The sequence below is a fragment of the Microcaecilia unicolor genome, chromosome 3, assembly GCF_901765095.1.
Source record: "Microcaecilia unicolor chromosome 3, aMicUni1.1, whole genome shotgun sequence".
NCBI classification, from domain to species: domain Eukaryota; kingdom Metazoa; phylum Chordata; class Amphibia; order Gymnophiona; family Siphonopidae; genus Microcaecilia; species Microcaecilia unicolor.
In genome coordinates this window covers 336,153,390-336,166,381 of record NC_044033.1, presented here as the reverse complement: position 1 = coordinate 336,166,381, position 12,992 = coordinate 336,153,390, and the positions used below count along the sequence as shown (strand labels likewise).

At 44.3% G+C, this 12,992-nt stretch overlaps 1 long non-coding RNA gene across 1 annotated transcript in view; it reads right to left on the bottom strand.

Moving 5' to 3' along the window:
• Positions 1-12,992, bottom strand: part of LOC115466878 — a 126,910-nt gene that overhangs the window by 24,054 nt on the left and 89,864 nt on the right. Inside the window, exon 2 of the long non-coding RNA XR_003941609.1 lies at positions 10,631-10,637. This is a non-coding gene — a long non-coding RNA (uncharacterized LOC115466878). The remainder of the gene's footprint in view (positions 1-10,630; positions 10,638-12,992) is intronic.

The following is a 12,992-nucleotide window of genomic DNA, read 5'->3' as shown; positions in this document are numbered from 1 at the left end:
AACCAAAGTCAGGCCGAACCAAAGCTCATAGCTGTAATGATAATAGACATTTCCCCCCTTGAAGGTCTCTTTAAAGTAAGACCTTCACCAAATATGGGAATGGCTAGTGCTCCTTGCAAGTAGCCTAGTCCTGCACCTAGGTGTTTGCTTTCACCTCAAAATCAAATCTTGATTTAGGTCGTTATTACCATAAACTCAAAAGGGACATGGTTAGTACTCTGTCTGTAGGCTGTCTTAGGTTGCAGGTATCCTAAAATCCCTAAGCAGGTTGGGATTTCTGGGCCTTACTTTACCCGTCATGGCCACATAATCATGAGCACTAAGAGGTAGCTATAACATAAGAGACGTGCCATATTTATCCAGTATATTACTCAACCTAAGGCAAATTTAAACCAGTTTCCAATTGGTATCACAGTATATATGCATATTATTCAGGTACCAAAATACCCTTAGATCAACCACATCTTCTTAATGAATATTTTACATAAACATTCATAAAGATTGTATTTCATGAATTCAAATGCACACTTTTTCATCTATTTATGTAGTGACCTCAGCGGTGCTCACTGCCAAAAATGTTTGTAATGGCAATGTAAATAGCACCTAATTCTTCACTGGTTCACTATACTGTTGTACCCCGTGGTCCGATAGAAAAAAGATTCTACAGATAAGTTGTTTAATTTATAAGGCTTTCAAAAAATAGAATCATATAATATAGTGAACCAGTGAAGAATTAGGTGCTATTTACATTGCCATTACAAACTTTTTTGGCAGTGAGCACCGCTGAGGTCACTACATAAATAGATGAAAAAGTGTGCATTTGAATTCATGAAATACAATCTTTATGAATGTTTATGTGAAATATTCATTAAGATGTAGTTGATCTAAGGGTATTTTGGTACCTGAATAATATGCATATAACATAAGAGAGACACTAGTTGGGGAGTCTGTGTGTTTAAGATTACCAATGAAGTAACTAAAAATAAGCTGAAGGCACAGTTAGGGTTTCCCTCACAGAGTGAAATGGTAGCAACATTTTCTATGGGTAATTCCCATATACCTTTATAAGTATATAACTCCAAAGGAAGAAAATGGGGTTTGGTAATACCTGTCCTTACCAAACAAGTTTTAAACATTGACTGTGAGGTGGGAGGCACGCTAGCTTCTTTGGGCAAATTTGAAAACAGTAAAGCAAGGGATTTGCAAAATTTGTCATTATTGTTATCACTCTGGAGTCACTTTCCCATGCCTATAGGAGCCGACTCTGTGAGTGCTGTGGCTAATTGAGCACCCCCAATATTCAGAAAATTCATTGTATGTGTCCATGGAAGGGTTTTTTCTACTGGGCTTAGCACCCCCAATAATTTTGAAAAGTTAGCTCCTATCTATGGTACCATAGTAATCCGTGTCAAGGTCTAAGGGAAAAGGAGCCACAGTAAGCTCTGTTCATACAGTGGTAATCTGCTTCTAATTCTGTAGGAAAGAAAGAATATTCTAAACAGCAAATAATAGAATACCAAAAAGGAAAATAATCAGGAAGACAAGTCCTAAAGCTATGAGAGAGAGACCAGTCAAAACTCTGAAGGGAATTGTTGGTTCGTGTAACTAATTCCTGTGTTATGTAAGGAAATCAAAACTTAACAAAATAAAAGCAAGTCTGAAACAATGAAAAGTCCTACAAGAGTTAACTTTAAGTTCTATGGTGTCAGCCACTCCCGGGGAAGTGACGGGGTAGTTTCCTGTGTTTGCTGATCTTGTCTGAGTCCCCTTCGGGTGTGGCTGCTGTGAGAATCGGGATGCTTGGAAGATACAATGTTACTTCTAAAATAAAAAAAATTTAAAAAAGTAAGTTTAAATGTTTATCAAAAATGTATGTAGGTGTAAGGGTAATTAGTAGGTATAGAATTAACACTTGTTTTAAATGCTTAGAGATTACGTGGAAAAAAGGAAGTTAAATAGAAAAAGGTTGGAATATTAAGAAAGTATCCTATTTTTATGCAAAACAACTTATGCAAAATAAAATCAAAATTAAGAACTCATGTGTAACAGTCAGAATTCTATATTTCCTAGCAGAAGATAGGGTGTGTTTAATTGTTTGTTGTAGAAGTAAAGTATTTAGACAGAAAAAGAGGAAGTTGTGATGCTTAATGCGTATTGTTTGCATGTAGCATATACCAATTAAATGCAAAGAATGAGGCAAAAAGAAAAGAAGTCCAAACAGTCTTATAGAAAGTATAATTAATGCTGAAGTGCCTCTGCAGTGTCAGGTACACTTCCAGATTTAGGCGTATCTTTCAGTACTAGCTGTGTTAGATGCACTTGCACTTCCTTATTTTGATGCTCTAGCTTCAGTAATTTAAAAAGTCTGTTTTTCTGTAGCATGTAACAGTTAGATTAATTGTCCTCTGGTCAATTGTCTGAAGACTCTAATGTCTTTCATATGAACCCCAGATGTGTGGTCTTGTAGTTTAACTGCAGTAGCTGTTACGGCTTCAACTTTAAAGGGTCCAACATACTCTGGTCTTGTGTGTGTGTAGTATTTTCTATGGACCAGGTCTTCTGCTTGCAGAGCTTTGGGGTTTCTGGTTACCCCTTCAATACTATTCCCCCTTCTGGCTTGTGAATTTTGAGGGAAGTAAGACAGAAATGTTATTACAGATTGTAAATTGTTCTAGAACAATGGGATGGGAGACCACAGGAAACCTAGTAGAAAGATAAGGAAGACATGAGTAAAAGTAGAAAAAAAGTCCATGTAACAGATGAATTAACAGCGGTCAGCGTTTGTCAGCATTTTTTTTTCCTGGTAAGACGTAGATGGCACAAAATTGCATTAGAGTATCCACAGTCAGGGTTTCACATATGAAATGGCATGCAGTTTCTGGAAAGTGTCAATGTGGAGTAGATAGGCTGAATCTGTAATATGACTCAAAGGAATAAAATAAGTAAATAAAACAGGGCAAAGAGGGCCTCAGCTTAGGCCTCAGGTCATACAAAATAAGAATTCACTTAATGTGTGCCCAATGTTGGTCTCAGATTTTATATCTTAATATTTTCTAGTTATTGTTAATTCAGAATAAAATCAATTGCTATTCTAGCCTATAGCCAAATAGTATATAATAAGTCACATACATGTTCAAACACTTCCACATATATTCACTTCCACAAATCTTTTAACCAACTTACAGTGTACTGTCTAGACATGCTGCATATTATAACATGTATTCCTATCATATGACTATTCTCAAGAAGTTCTGTTAAACAGTGCGCATGAGCAGATAATTACTTTACAAATTATCTATTTGAGCACCTCTGTAACTTTTCATATACAATTTCTCCCTGGCAATTCAAAACATACATTTAAAATCTTTTATCATGGTAGTTTTCTCTTCTTTGGGTAACTACAGGTAAGCCTTAGCTTCAAATCATTAGATAGGCATATTACAATTATGGAAAAGCAAAGTAGAAAAATAAAATTACATCAGTATCCAATTTTAAAAAATGCAAATTAATGAAAACTAAGTGAAGAGCAGTTTCCTCATTTATACAAAACAAAGCTGAAAAAGTGCTTAAATTTAGGTAATCTAAAATAATAAATTGTGAAAATTTGCACTCAGATAATGGTCCCAAATAAGATGGCTAATAGCGTATCTCTTAGGGCAAACAAGCAGTTGAGTAAAAATGTACTGTCTTTATTCTATGACAGTATAAAAGAATTTTTTTCTAGATACACAAAATATCTATATCTTAATATTTTTTAAATTTAAATGTTCATCTAGATTTACCTTTCCTGTGTGGCAATTCCTCTTTGATCTGCACCCTACGCCTGGAATAAACTTCCTGAGCCCCTACGTCTTGCCCCATCCTTGGCCACCTTTAAATCTAGACTGAAAGCCCACCTCTTTAACATTGCTTTTGACTCGTAACCACTTGTAACCACTCGCCTCCACCTACCCTCCTCTCTTCCTTCCCGTTCACATTAATTGATTTGATTTGCTTACTTTATTTATTTTTTGTCTATTAGATTGTAAGCTCTTTGAGCAGGGACTGTCTTTCTTCTATGTTTGTGCAGCGCTGCGTATGCCTTGTAGCGCTATAGATATGCTAAATAGTAGTAGTAGTAGTAGTAGTGATCTCAGTCATCTGAGGTCTCACAGTTTATGTGAAATTTAAATGAATGAAAACATGTCCAGTTTTGAGTGCAATGTAACAACAGTAAGCCTTAAAAAAAAGTGCTTTAAGTTGTAAGCTGTAAGATAAACAGCACAGATGTAAGTTCTACATTTGGAGTAGTGCAAGAATCAGGAAGTCAGTATTTCACGAAACTACCATTTTGACAAGATCCGTTGGTAAACCAGACTGGACCCGTGTGTAAAATTAAACAGAAGACAAGGTAAACAACTTAGGGCTAACTAGGCAGTTGCCTAGAAAGGTTATGGATCAGCTAAAAACATATTCATTCAAGGAACATAAAAAAACCCCCTAAACTTCTTAAATCTAAACAGTGGTCTAGTTTCACTGTTTCTGGGGGGGGGGGGGGGGGGGGTAATTTCTCTAGAATCTCCGTTACCTGAGATACAGTAACCCTGATCTTACATCTCTTAATCATGAGAGTGATGAGCTAAACACATTAAGTACTGCAGGTCTCTACTATAATAACTAACTTGCAGGTAAGAATCCATTCAGTTTCAGTGCTGCTATGATAAGAATACATCAGCGCTTCAGGAAATCCCCTTGATGGGAACAGCACTGTCAGGTTACAACTATTATAAAAGTTAAAATCCTATTAGAAATACAAAAATGTAAAATGCGGAACCTGTATGGATAACAGGAAATACAGGCAAAATTCTGTGTGTAAAGCTCATAATGAATATTAAAGGTATCCTTCTATAAAACTTACTACATAGAATCACAAAAGTCTATGATAAGTTTTGAACCCAAACCAATAAAGTGGAGCTATAAAAACTATAAATCCTAATGAGGCAAGCAAAGAAGTAAAAAAATAGCACGTAGTTTCGAGATGGAAAGTAAAAAGCAGCTAATGTATCTCTAATATTAGTAATAATAATAAGATAAAACATAAGGAATGTGAAGCCAAATGCAAAGCGGAGATAAGGAGGGCTAAGAAGGACTTTGAAAAAAAGTTAGCGTTAGAAGCAAAAACACATAGCAAAAAGTTTTTTAGGTATGTTAAAAGCAGGAAGCCGGCTAAAGAATCGGTCGGGCCGCTGGATGACAGTGGTGTTAAAGGGGCAATCAGGGAAGACAAAGCTGTAGCGGAGATATTAAATGAATTCTTTGCTTCAGTCTTCACCGAGGAGGATTTGGGAGGGACACCGGTGCCGGAAAAGGTATTTGAAGCAGGCGAGTCAGGGAAACTAAACGATGTAATGGGGCAGTTCTGCAAACTGAAAAGTAGTAAATCACCAGAACCAGATGGTATTCATCCCAGTATTAATAGAACTTAAAAATGAACTTGTGGAGCTACTGTTAGTAATATGCAATTTATCCCTAAAATCAGGTGTGGCACCGGAATATTGGAGGGTGGCCAATGTAACACCGATTTTTTTTTTTTTAAGTTTCCAGAGGAGATCCGGGAAATTATAAACCGGTGAGTCTGACGTCGGTGCTGGGCAAAATGGTAGAGGCTAATAAGAATAAAATTACAGAGCACATACAAAAGCATGAGCTAATGAGACAAAGTCAGCACGGATTTAGTGAAGGGAAGTCTTGCCTCACCAGCAAATCTACTGCATTTTTTGGAGAGGGTGAACAAACATGTGGACAAAGGGGAGCCGGTTGATATTGTGTATCTGGATTTTCAGAAGGCATTTGACAAAGTACCTCACGAAAGACTCCAGAGGAAACTGGAGAGTCATGGGATCGGAGGTAGTATATTATTATGGATTAAGAGCTGGTTGAAAGATAGGAAGCAGAGAGTAGTGTTGAATGGCCAGTATTCTCAATGGAGAAGGGTAGTTAGTGGGGTCCCTCAGGGGTCTGTGCTGGGACCGCTGCTTTTTAACGTATTTATAAATGACCTAGAGATGGGAGTAACTAGTGAGGTAATTAAATTCGCAGGTGACACAAAGTTATTCAGGGTCATCACATCGCAGGAGGAGTGTGAAAGATTACAAGAGGACCTCACGAGACTGGGAGATTGGGCGTCCAAATGGCAGATGAAGTTCAATGTTGACAAGTGCAAAGTGATGCATGTGGGAAAGAGGAACTCGAATTACAGCTATGTCATGCAAGTTCTCGCTTAGGAGTTACGGACCTTGAAAGGGATCTGGGAGTCATCGTTGATAAGACGTTAAAATCTTCTGCTCATTGTGCTGCGGCGGCTAAGGAAGTGCGCAGAATGTTGAGTATTATTAGAAAAGGGATGGAAAACAAACATGAGGCTGTTATAATGCCATTGTATCGCTCCATGGTGTGACCACACCTCGAATATTGTGTTCAATTCTGGTCGGCGCACCTCAAAAAAGATATAAAGGAATTGGAGAAGGTGCAGAGAAGGGCGACGAAAATGATAAAAGGGGTGGGACGACTTCCCTATGAGGAAAGGTTAAGACTGCTAGGGCTCTTTAGCTTGGAGAAAAGGCGGCTGAGGGGTGATATGATAGAAGTCTACAAAATAATGAGTGGGGTGGAGCGGACAGATGTGAAGCATTTGTTTACACTTTCTAACAATAATAGAACCAGGGGACACAAGACAAAGCTAGAATATGGTAGATTTAAAACAAATCAGAGAAAGTTTTTCTTTACTCAGCGCGTAATTGGACTCTGGAACTCATTGGCGGAGAATGTAGTGACAACATCTGGCCTTGCTGAGTTTAAAGGGGGTTTGGACAGATTCCTGAAAAGTCCATTGATTATTATTAAATTAACATTTCTTGGGGGGGGGGGGGGGGGCAGGATGCTGGGCTTGATGGACCCTTGGTCTTTTCCCAGCATGGCGGTGCTTATGTACTTATGTACTTAGCAAAGGAAGGCAGTGTTTGCCAGAAAAAGGAAGTTGATAAAGCAGACCATGTACAAAACAAAAGGAGCTGTTTCTTTTTTTTTTTTCTGAAAGTTTCACTTATTCTCAGTTTGAGAATCTGTAACAATCAATTTAAAATGTATCCCTATTTATACTACAAAGTGAAACCTCAAACACAGCAACACAACAACAAACACAAAACTCATGGATGGCTCAGAAACCCTCCCTGTCTGGCCAGGACAAGAAAGCATCCTTTGCAGCCCATCTAACCCATTTTCTATCTAAAATCTCTGTTATAGTTAGGAGAAAAAGTTTCAAACTTCCTGAACGGGTCTAGCAATATACATATCATAGAATATAAACTCTTTTATTTTTTTTTTTAATGCTGTGCTCATTACATCTGTTTTCTGTTTCTAAAGAAACCGTATGTGAGCACAGAAACAAGCAGTTTTAATTACAGCTCATCAAAGATAAGTGAACACTTATGTGTGTGTGTGTGTATATATACAGTATATATATATATACACACACACACACACACACACACACACACACACACACACACACATATATTTCCTTGTCATCAAGCAGATGCAGCCATTACAGATGGGTTGTGTCCATCAACCAGCAGAGGGAGATAGAGAGCACACTTTTTTCAGTGCCTCATACCAGCTTGTTCCACTGCCTCTCTTCAGTATTCTCTATCTCCCCTAGCAGAGTGGCTGCAGCTTCTTCGAGCTCCATCTAAAATCTGTCTGGAGGTTGCTCCTGTGCTTTTGCCAGTTGTTAGCAGGGTGTTGGAGGCTATAGCAGCTTCACTTTAAAGGCACTTAGGTTCGCCCTTTCCCTGCCATACCCATACCTCCGTGGATGTGGACACATTGCTTAGCTTTCCCTGTCCTTCCCCACCAACAGTGGATGCAGGCACATAGGTTCGCCCTTTCCCTGCCTTTCCCACTCACCTGAGCCTCTGGAGTTCTATTTACCTCTGCTTTCCTCACAGCGTTTAAAAAAAAAGGAACAGAGGTTTTTCCTTGCCTTTTTCTGTGGGACCGGAGCTGTGATACTCGGTCCAGTGAGGTAAGAGTGTTTTCTGATCCGGGGTGGGCCCGCGATCGTGGCGATTTTGGCGCGAACCGCCATTTTGAATTTTACCGCCGTTTTCGGCGATGGCTGCGGAGACAGTAAACCACTGTTCCAAGTGTGGCAAGCGCAGATCAGCAGCGGGGCTCTGTAAATCGTGCTGTACAGATGTTAGAGCTGGCCCGAGCATGGCGAGCGACGATTCTTCACGCTCTGAGCTGGCAGTGGGCGCCATTTTGAATTTACCACATGGCGCGACCTCCGCTGAGACGGAGAGTCCTGAGCCCGGGGGGAGGCCTCGGAGTGAGGCTGATATGGGAGCTACTAGCCCCGGCAGAGATCCCCTGATTTTGTCTTATTAATGCATAAAGCATACATGCTTAAAAGAGCTCTCCCACAAAGCCCGGCATGGGCCTCTTCTAATGTCCCCCCCCCCCCCCCCCCCGGTGGATTCTAGCCTGGGTATGCCCTCTGAGGCGTTATTCCCTGATAATTGGCAGAATATGAAGCGCAGAAGGGCTCATTCCCCTTCAGAGAGTGCTGCACCTCCATTTTCCCCCCCGTGGTCGGGCTGCGAGGATTCGGAGGACTCTGGCAGGCCTTCATGGTCTGAGGAGCCAAAGTCTGGTGCAGAAGTGACTCAGGATCTGGACGATCCCTCCGCGGTGAGGATTTTCCACCGTGATGAGCTGCCAGCGCTTATTTCTGATGCCCTGCAGGCTCTCTCTATTGAGGACCCTGCCAGTGGCACAGCCTCCTCTGTAAATCCTAGGATGGCTAGTACCAAAAAGCCTGCTCGAGCCTTTCCTTTGCATGACTCCATCCAAGAGCTTATTTCAGCTCAATGGGCTGACCCCGAGGGACCTTTGAAAGTTTCCAGGGCTATGGGGCAATTATACCCTCTGAGTGAGGAGCATATGGCTCACTTTGCTATGCCTAAAGTGGATGCCCTAGTCACAGCTGTGACAAAGAGAACTACCCTCCCTGTTGAAGGAGGTGTTGCCCTGAAGGATATTCAAGACCGTAGACTGGAATCAGCACTTAAACGGTCATTTGAAATTGCAGGTCTCACTATTCGGACGTCTGCATGCAGTTGTTATGCTGCTAGAGCCTGCCTGGCTTGGTTGCAACAGGCAGTGGAACAGCCCGGTGATGGAGCGGAGCCCTTTTCAGATGTGGCTCCGCAGATGGAGTCAGCCTTGTCCTTTCTTGCTGACGCCCTTTATGATATTGTCAGAGCTTCGGTTAAACACATGGCAGTAGCAGTGGCGGCTCGCCGTCTTCTTTGGCTAAGGCATTGGGCGGCGGACATGGCCTCTAAGCAAAGGTTGGTGAAGTTGCCCTTTCAAGGCCTTCTCCTGTTTGGTGAGGAGTTGGAGAAAATTGTGAAGGGCCTGGGTGAGGCTAAACCCCAGCGCTTGCCCGAAGATAGGCCTCGGCCTTCCTCTAAGGGTACGGCGGTCCACTCCTCTTACAGGCCTCGCTTCCGTGAAGCTCGAAGGTACCGCCTGGGGCGTTCTGCTGGGTTCACTTCTCGTGCCCGTTTTCAGCAGAGGAACTCCTTTCGCTCGGACAAACGTTCCACAGCCACTGGCTCAAGGCCTGGAGTTCAGGGGCAACCCTCTCAATGATGGTGCGCCGGCCCTCTCCTCGAGTCCTGTCCTCGGAGGACGTCTTTCCCTCTTTGCCGAGGAGTGGGCCAACATTTCCTCAGATCAGTGGGTCTTGGACCTGATCAGAGACGGTTACAGAATAGAATTTTGACGCCCCTGTAAGAGACGTGTTTGTGGAGTCCCGATGCGGTTCTGCCGCCAAACGGGCGGCGGTAGAGGTCTGATTCAGATAGGGGCCGTGTCCCCGGTACCTCCCGCTGAACACAGCTGCAGCCGCTACTCCATCTACTTTGTGGTGCCGCGAAAAGGAGGGTCTTTTCACCCTATTCTGGACTTAAAAGAATTAAACAAGTCCCTGAGAGTGCGGCATTTTCACATGGAAACCCTGCGCTCCGTCATTGCGGCGGTACAGCCAGGAGAGTTTCTCACGTCTCTAGACCTGAAAGAAGCTTACTTGCACATTCCAATTTGGCCCCCGCACCAGACGTTTCTGAGGTTTGCGGTGATGGGAAAGCATTTCCAGTTCCAGGCCTTGCCTTTTGGCCTCGCCACAGCTCCCCGCACCTTTTCGAAGGTTATGGTGGTAGTAGCTGCCTTTCTAAGGCGAGAGGGTATTCGGGTTCACCCGTACCTGGACGACTGACTCATTCGAGCAAACTCTGCTGCAGAGAGTCAGCATGTAACAGCCAGAGTGGTCTCAGTACTTCAATCTCTGGGCTGGGTCGTCAATTTGGCCAAAAGTCACCTGACCCCTTCGCAGTCTCTAGAATATTTGGGGGCCAGGTTCGACACAGCCTCGGGGTATGTGTACCTACCCGAGCAAAGGCGGTGCAAGCTTCAGAATCAGGTCTGTCTGCTCCTGAGGATGCCCCGCCCGCAAGCTTGGGACATTGTCCAGCTGCTTGGATCGATGACGGCCACCATGGAACTGGTGCCCTGGGCGAGAGCGCACCTGAGACCTCTACAGTATGCTCTACTCCAAAGATGGTCTCCAGTATCTCAGGATTACCAATGCAGACTCTCTTGGCTCCCTGCGGCCCAACTCAGCATGGAATGGTGGCTCTCAGACAGCATGCTGCGGCGAGGAATGCCGCTGGCGCTCCCCGATTGGTGCCTAGTGGTGACAGATGCCAGCCTGAAAGGCTGGGGCGCACATTGCAAGGGGAAGCATGCCCAGGGTCTATGGACAGCCGAGGAGTCGGAGTGGTCCATCAACCGCCTAGAGTTGAAAGCGGTGTTTCAGGTGCTTCTGGCCTTTCAAGTGACCCTGGAAGGATTGGCTGTCAGAGTGATGTCGGACAACACGACAGCAGTGGCCTACATAAATCGACAAGGCGGCACTCAGTGCAGAGCTCTAGCCGCGCAGGCCGAACAAATTTGCCACTGGGCCAAGCTGCATCTACAGTTTCTGTCAACAGCTCACATTGCAGGTCAGAGCAACGTGCAAGCCGTTTATCTATGCAGGCATCAGATCGATCCAGCGCAGTGGGAACTTGCAGGCGAAGTGTTCCTGCAGATATGTGCCAAGTGGGGCAAGCCCGTGATGGATCTAATGGCGACAAGCTCCAATGCCAAAGTGCTGTGCTTCTTCAGCAGACGGAGAGATCCTCACGTGGCGGGGTTGGATGCCTTGGCTCAACCCTGGCCTCCGGGCCTACTGTATGTGTTCCCTCCTTGGCCCTTGATAGGGCGAGTGCTCCTGCGGATTCGGCTGCATCCAGGAGAAGTGGTTCTCGTCGCCCAGGATTGACCCAGGAGGCCTTGGTATGCGGACCTCCGACAGATGCTCATAGAGGATCCCCTTCAGTTACCTCTGGTTCCCAACCTGTTGTCACCGGGTCCGGTGATCATGGAGGACGCCGGCCGATTTGGTCTTATGGCCTGGCGATTGAGAGGGCGCAATTGAGAGGCAGAGGCTATTCCAATAAAGTAATTACCACTCTCCTGCAAGCCCGCAAGCGTTCCACTTCCGTGGCTTATGCCAGGATTTGGCGCCAGTTTGAAGTCTGGTGTGCTTCCAGAGAGATCACACCCCTGCGGGCTCCTGTCTCGCCGATTCTGGACGTTTTGCAGGATGGTGTACAAAAAGGCTTGGCCTATAATTCCCTGCGGTGCAAGTGGCAGCATTGGCCTCCCTGCATGGCAAGGTTGAAGGCGTGTCTTTAGCTGCTCATCCGGATGTGGCACGGTTTCTTAGAGGAGTGCTTCGGCTCCGTCCTCCCTTGCGTGCACCTCGTCCAGCTTGGAACCTGGGGCTAGTGCTGAAGGCCCTTCAGGGTGCTCCCTTTGAACCGCTTCGGCGTGCTTCAGAGAAAGATTTGACGCTGAAGGCTGTCTTGTTAGTGGCCATTACTTCGGCGAGACAGGTGTCAGAGCTCCAGGCGCTGTCCTGTAGAGACCCTTTTCTGCAGTTTTCAGAGTCCGGGGTCACGGTTCGGACCGTGCCTTCCTTCTTGCCTAAGGTGGTTTCAGCATTTCACCTAAACCAACCTATTTTCTTGCCCTCCTTTGTCGAGGAGGAGTTTCCAGAATCTTTTGGGCAATTGCACCTGTTGGACGTGCGCAGGACTCTGCTGCAGTATCTGCGAGTTACTAACTCTTTCAGGACCTCTGATCATCTGTTTGTTTTGCTATCAGGTCCTCGCAGAGGGTCTCCAGCGTCTAAAGCCACTATTGCCCGCTGGCTTAAAGAATCTATCTTTTCAGCTTATTTGCTTGCCGGCCGGCCTCTGCCTGATGCCTTTAAGCCGCATTCCACTAGAGGAATTTCCTCTTCTTGGGCTGAAACTGGAGGGACGCACATTTTGGAGCGCAACTGCTGGTGCGTGGTGTGGCTTGTTCCCACCCTCTCTAGGGATTGCTTTGATACATCCCATCTGTAATGGCTGCATCTGCTTGATGACAAGGAAGGGAAAATTAGGTTTTTACCGTGATTATTTTCTTTCCTTTAGTCATAGCAGATGCAGCCATGATCCCTCCCTGTCTGATGCTATCTGCTGTAAATCTATTTCAGGTTCTGGTCTTGTTTCCTGGAGATTCCGTCCTTGGGAGAAAGTCGGAAAACAGTCTTCAGGATTCTTGTTCAATTAAAGGAGGATGACTTAATTCCCTCCAATTTCATGTTTTGGAGGATGAGTTTATGCCCTCCGGGAGGATGTTTCATTCCCTCCATTCTGAGTTAATGCCCTTTGTTGTAGGGCCATTGTTCGCTGTGAGGAAAGCTTATGTTATTCCCATTGCGGTTTGCCATACTGCTTTGGAAGCTTAAATACTGAAGAGAGGCAGTGGAGCAAGCTGGTATGAGGCACTGAAAA